At 34.5% G+C, this 6,430-nt stretch overlaps 1 long non-coding RNA gene across 2 annotated transcripts; it reads left to right on the top strand.

Moving 5' to 3' along the window:
* Positions 1 to 3,091: 3,091 nt before the first annotated feature.
* On the top strand, positions 3,092 to 5,081 carry LOC311078104. 2 transcript variants are annotated; one of them, XR_014605046.1, is made up of 8 exons: positions 3,092 to 3,217; positions 3,525 to 3,630; positions 3,728 to 3,834; positions 3,942 to 4,033; positions 4,147 to 4,228; positions 4,334 to 4,429; positions 4,518 to 4,626; positions 4,929 to 5,081. It is a non-coding gene; the product is annotated as an uncharacterized lncRNA (long non-coding RNA). The 2 variants fall into 2 exon arrangements; XR_014605047.1 differs by lacking the exon at positions 3,092 to 3,217 and having other exon boundaries at positions 3,226 to 3,630.
* Positions 5,082 to 6,430: the final 1,349 nt, after the last annotated feature.

The raw sequence follows: 6,430 nt of genomic DNA, 5'->3' as shown, positions 1-6,430 counted from the left end.
TTATTAAAACTAACATCATAAAGTATGATCATTTTTTACTTTGAGCAATGATGGAGCTATAATTGACATATAAAACAAAAACAGCTCCTTATAAAAAAATGAAATGTAATATTGTAGTAGTTATAAACAAAGGTTTATTTTATTTCAGATTAACATTTGAGGGCAGCAATTGTATTCATAATGTCAAAATAAAACCAACGTAACGTTACTTGAAAGCACAATGTTCCTGGTTTCCACGTCAGCGCTGTTTGATCCGTTAATAACGGAGAAATGTGAATGTTTCTCACTAGATCTCGCAGCGATGTTATCACTTCTGTGGCGAATTCAAATGCTTTCTTTACTGGATCTCTTAGTGCTGTGTAGGTAGCAACAGTGTAGCTTGATCAAGATCGGCTCGCGCTGCATTGTTCCAAACTGTTTAATGGTCCGTGATGCACAAAATAACGAGTAGCGCAGTTTTGTTCCGTTTTCATTACGTTTGCCATTTGATGTTGGGCGCCAGCGTCTCTTACATTATGCGCTTGCCGCGCGCCTGCATTTGAAAATTTGCGTTTTCATTTCTTCTTCGCTGCTCTAAACAGTGGTTGCTTGTGGCAACAGCACAACTTCCTGTGTTGCCACAAGCAACCACTGTTTAGAGCAGCGAAGAAGAATTGGTCTCCGATTTGCAGCGTTAAGCAAAGCTAGCGTGCATAACTAGGTATTGTTTAATAAAATGGTATCGGATCGGTACATGGGTAGATGTACTCGCCGATACCGATGCCAGAATTTTTATTGGTATCGGCGGCATTTCCGATACTAGTATCGGAATCGGAACAACCCTATATCTAACTTGGATAATGCGTCGTGTAGGTCTTAAATTTCAATCTTTATGGTCTTAAAATGTCTTAAAAAGGTCTTAAATTTGACTTACTGAAACCTGCAGAAACCCTGATTGAGCTCTTTGCTCAATGTTCTGCTCCGTGTTTGCGCTGCGCGTTCTGCTCTGTTGTTAACGGCCCAAACGCTCCAATCATGTACCGATTATGCACTGGAAAAGCAAAGTCATATAACGTGAAATTTCTCAGTAGTAGACTTCTGTGAAATAGCCCTACTGAGCTGGTATAGTCATGCTGGCAACAATGGTAAAATTACCTGCTCTGATCACATGCTCTTGTAATAATAGCTTTGTAGGACTGTTTTATTTTGATAATTAGTAAAAAAAAATTTTATAATAATAAATTGTTAAATTGATTATGTTGATTGATTATTGAAAATAATAATATATTTATATATTGATGTTTAATATTATTTTAATACAGGGATATTTTCTGTTCCTTTTTTCCTTTTTGTTGTTTAATTAGGTTATTCTAAGTTTAAATATTGATGATTGATTACAAGCTTGGGGGAAATGCAATTAATTGCATTTAATTAGCAAATTGTGTAAATAATCAGTTACTTTTTTTAATCGATTCCCAGCCCTAAAATATTAAATATGGATATGTTTCTTACACGAAAGCATCACTTCGCTTCACCTTTCGCCTTTATTAACCTGCCAGAGCCGTGTGGAGTACTTTTATCATGGCGTGAGAGCGCCATGGCTTGTTGGACATAGCAACAGTAACTAAAGGGGGCGGGTCTTTGCAAATTGCATTAACCATGGCTGCCTGTTAATTATCACTGGACTACTTCGCTCTAGTATCTCCCAAAAGTTAATTTTTTTTTGTTTTCTTGATTCCATTTTAATGGATGTAATGATTTAAGCAAAACTTTCTTCAAAGGTTAAACCAAACTTTTATTTGACGGATTGCCGTGTAGACCTTTGAGTCTCTCTGTGTTTTATGATATGATGATAGTTTTTCTCAAATGAAGCTAAAATGCTGCTGAAGTGACTCTCAGAGCTGTATTGATGAAGTGCATTAATGTTCTCATATAGAAAAGACAGCAAAAAATAAATAAGCCAGAATTGCTTTTTTTTCTCAGGTTTTACTAATTTATCCTGTGATTCTGACTTTCAAACGGCCAATTGCGAGTTTATATCTCGCACTTCTGAGAAAAAAAGTTTGAATTGTGAGTCGCAATTACCTTTTTTAAAAATTGTATTCCATGGCGGAAACAAGCTTTCATATGCACAGACAGTAGCTCACATTTAACATGCAGATTGTGCCCACACAGAAACCTACTGGAGCACAGAAAGTTAGTGTCAACACTGTATTATATATTGCACATATATTTCTTTCTGCTTTTGAAGTAACTAAAACTTACAGCTTAGCTAATAGCAAAGAGACGATTCACAGGTAAATCACACTAGAAATTGTTCTATCGTCAATGCATTCAAATGGAGTCTACTTTATCTGTATCTGATTTAAAACAAGCAGAAATCTGTAAGAAATGTAACAATCCATAGACAATATAACTGATGAAAATGAGCTGTTACATCAGAGCAAAAGCATCGTGGGCAGTGCTGTGACATGCTGCAGCTGTGCTCAAGGCGACCTGAGTTCGAGGTTCACACTTCTCAAGCCAAGTTTGTAGTTTGTTAAAATAATTTAGCCTCTAGTTGTGTTATTAACATGTATATAATGGATTAAGTATATGTTTTAAATTACAGAAACAAAATAGATACTCATAAGGTATCATATTTATACTTTTAAATAAACTAATCTAATTAATTTCTGATTAATAATTAGGCTGGCTAATTTTGAAAGTTTTCAAAGTCTATATTGCTTGTGATCTTAATATGTAATATGTATTTGTATTATTTTTGTTTACACTGTTGCATGATCTTCTTTTATAGGCTATGAGGAAAAACTCTACCATGCACACACACTGTAAAACCTAAGACTGAAAGTTACTAAACTAAATGAGTACATTTAACTTATTTTTTTAAAAAAGTTAGTTTAACTTAATAAAATATGTGATATTAACTCAAAAACTGCAATGTATTAAGCAGAACTTAAACCGAATAAGTTATGAATAACCTATTTGTTATTTTAGCTTTTAAATTTTATTTTTCAAGAAATTACTTTTGTATAAGGAGATGAAATAAACACTTAAATAAATACATTTAACATTTTCTGCTTCATTTGAAGCCTACATTTAGGTCTCTACGGCGTTCTCCCTCACGCACCGGAAAACTCCGCGTATTTATTTCAATCTGCCCATCCCCCACAGCTCAGCTCACACACGAAGTAACTCGGAGTCGGAACGGAATGGCGGCCATGGAGAGATTTAACAGGTAAGCACGGCAAAATGCTTCGTCCTCTTTAGAGCACTTGTACGTTTAACGTTGTATTGTCGTTACTCTTCATCTTAAGAAGACCGACTAGCTAAAGTAACGTAGGCTACTAACTACTGTAATAAGACTAAGTTATGCCATTTGTGTCACGTCACAGAAACGCCAAGCCAACGCGACATTGCATTTAGCACTAACTTAGAGATTTTTTTTAATCAGCGGCAGTAAGTTAGTTGTACTGTGAGTACACGACAGTTTTGTCACTGGAACAGTAATTTATATGTGTGTGCGTTTTGTCACATTTTTACAGAGCGTGTCCCGCGCAAATTTGGATATTTATCAGTGAGGACGAAACTGACTGACTCCACTAGTGCTAACGTTAACCGTCATTCACACGGCAAAAACTAAAGAAATAGGTAACGTTAATACAAGCTGACATACTCTTTTATTTATTATGTCGTGAGTAAACCACAGAAGTGGAAAATTAATATTTTTTGTGTTTTCTCATTTTAGCGTAAACAAACGTGTCCCGCGCAATTTTGGATATTGTGAGGAGACTAGCAGCTATAACGTTATCGTCCACCGACCGACATTTACCCGGCAAAAACTAAATAAAAAAGGTAATACAAGCTGACCTATTTCTTCATTTATAATGCTGTGAGTAAACTTAAGTTTTTTCAGTGGAAGATTAATTAATTTCTGTGTGTTTTCTCACATTTTTGCTTAGACAAAAGTGTCCCGAGCCATTTTGGATCATTATCAGTGATTGAGACTACCATCCACCGCCCGTCATTCACATGGCAACAACTGCAGAAATAGGTAATACAAGCTGACTTATTCCTTTATTTATTATGCTGTGAGTAACGTAAACCAATTTTTTGACAGTGGAAAACTAATTAATATTTTGTGTTTTTTCTCACATTTTGTCATAGACAAATGTGTCCCTTGGGCAATTTTGGATATCGGTGAGGAGACTATCAACCACCGACCGTCATTCATACGAAAAAAAAAAAGGTAATACAAGCTGACATATTTCCTCATTTATAATGATGAGTAAACTACAGTTTTGTCAGTGTAAGAGTAATTCATATTTTTGTGTTTTCTCACGTATTTGCATAGACAAACGTGTTCCGTGCAATTTAGGGTCTAGTGAGGAGACTGACTGACTATCCTCCACATCGACTGTCATTCACGTGGCAAAAATGAAAGAAAAAGGTACTACAAACTGACCTATTCTATTTATTATGCTGTGAGTAAATTACATTTTTGTCAGTGGAAAATGTATTCATTTTTTTTTTCACAGTTCAAAATAGACAAACGTGTCCTGCGCATTTTTGGATCTATTTCAGTAAGAAGACTGACTGACTATCCTCCAGTGACTGTCATTCACATGGCAAAAACTAAAGAAAAAGGTAATTTCCCAGGGAAAGCAAGAACTGAGAACTGATAAGAATGTAAAATGTGCACCTTGAAATGCAATGTAAGTCATTTTGGATCTTGTCAAATCTAGTTGTACTGTCAATCTCAAAGCTCTTTTCCATTTTAGATGTGTTTGTGTGTTTTTATAGTGAAAACAAATGCTGCCGCTCAGTCTTTTTGCCACTTAGCCGACGGTGACGTCACACATAACCTCTATTCTAGCATTTATGCTGTGAGTAAACCAGTTTTGTCAGTGGAAGATTAATGTTTTTTTTGTTTGTTTGTTTATTCACAGTTCGCCAGACAGAAGTCATGTGCAGTTTTGTATTTTGGACAGTGAGGAGACTGACTGACCATCTTTCACAACATTCATCATTGAGAACCTTTTGTAAAATAAATTATTTTTCAATAAATACTATTAATAACTGCATCCTTTTCTTTGACCATTTCTTTATACCAGGGTTCCTCAAACTCGGTCCTGGAGGGCCACTGTCATGCAGAGTTTAGCTCCAACACTGATCAAACACACCTGAGCAAGCTAATCAATGTCTTCAGGATCTCTAGAAACTCACAGCTAGGTGTGTTTGATCAGGGTTGGAGCTAAACTGTGCAGGACAGTGCACCGAGGACCGAGTTTGAGGAACCCTGCTTTATACCAATGTTTTTCCTTTGTCTTATAAAACTTTATTAATTTGAGTTTAATCAACTTAAATCATTTACCGCAATCGGTTTCCTAAAACCATTTGAGTAGCTATATAGTTGTTATGACTTGATTAGATTTATTAAATGAACTCAAACCAGTTAGTTTAAATGGTTTAAATTACTTTAAAAGTTTAATGGAATGAACTTAAAATATTCAAGTTACATATACTCAAAATGAATGACTAAACGAACACTAAATTATGAGTGAATATGACTCAATATATGTAAGTTCACAATACTCATATGTATTTATTTTAAAACTTAAATGGTTTGCCGCAATTAGTTTCCTTAATCGGTTTGAGTTGAGTTAACTTGTTGGGTTTTACAGTGCAGAGAATGGAGCTCAATTCTGCTAACTGGGATAGCAGCTGAAAAACAAGATGAGAAGAACAGTAGAACACCTATTAATGCAGATGACTTTTTTCTTTTTCTGCAAGAACCAAGACAACCAAAGACTGATGATGAGCGCTCTGAGCAAACAGCAGTCAAGACGTATGATTGCACATTAGACTTTACTGAGTTCTTCATATAATGTTGGGCATCTACTGTACGCAGAACTTCTAATAATTTATGTGAATGCCATTCATAAACCTGTTAGATTTTTGTTTTATTTTAGAGATTAATAAAATTGTATGTTTTAACAATGTTAGATTTTTGTTTTATTTTAGAGATTAATAAAATTGTATGTTTTAACAATGTTATAGCTAAGCATTTTTTATGTTTAAGAGAACATTTTGGGAACAAAAATAAAACTTCCCACTAAAAACTTTATAAGAATGTTAAGTAGTATTTTTAAGAGTATTTTTAGAGAATGTTATCCTAACTTTTAGAAGAACATTCTAAGAATAAAAATAAAACTTCCTGCTAAAAACTATAAGAATGTAAAGGGATAATGTTCTACAAATGTTATGATTAAACCTTTATAGAAGGTCATCACAAAACATTTTTAGAGTGTTCTTAGAGAATGTTATCCTATCTTTTAGGAGAACATTCTGGGAACTTAAATAAAACTACCTGCTAAAAATGTTATGAGAACATTAGGAATAATGTTCCAACAATGTCATCACAAAACATTTTTAGAGTGTTCTTAGAGAA

Source organism: Abramis brama (assembly GCF_963993115.1).
Source record: "Abramis brama genome assembly, chromosome: 2".
Lineage (NCBI taxonomy): Eukaryota > Metazoa > Chordata > Actinopteri > Cypriniformes > Leuciscidae > Abramis > Abramis brama.
This window is presented reverse-complemented; position numbering and strand designations above follow the sequence as displayed.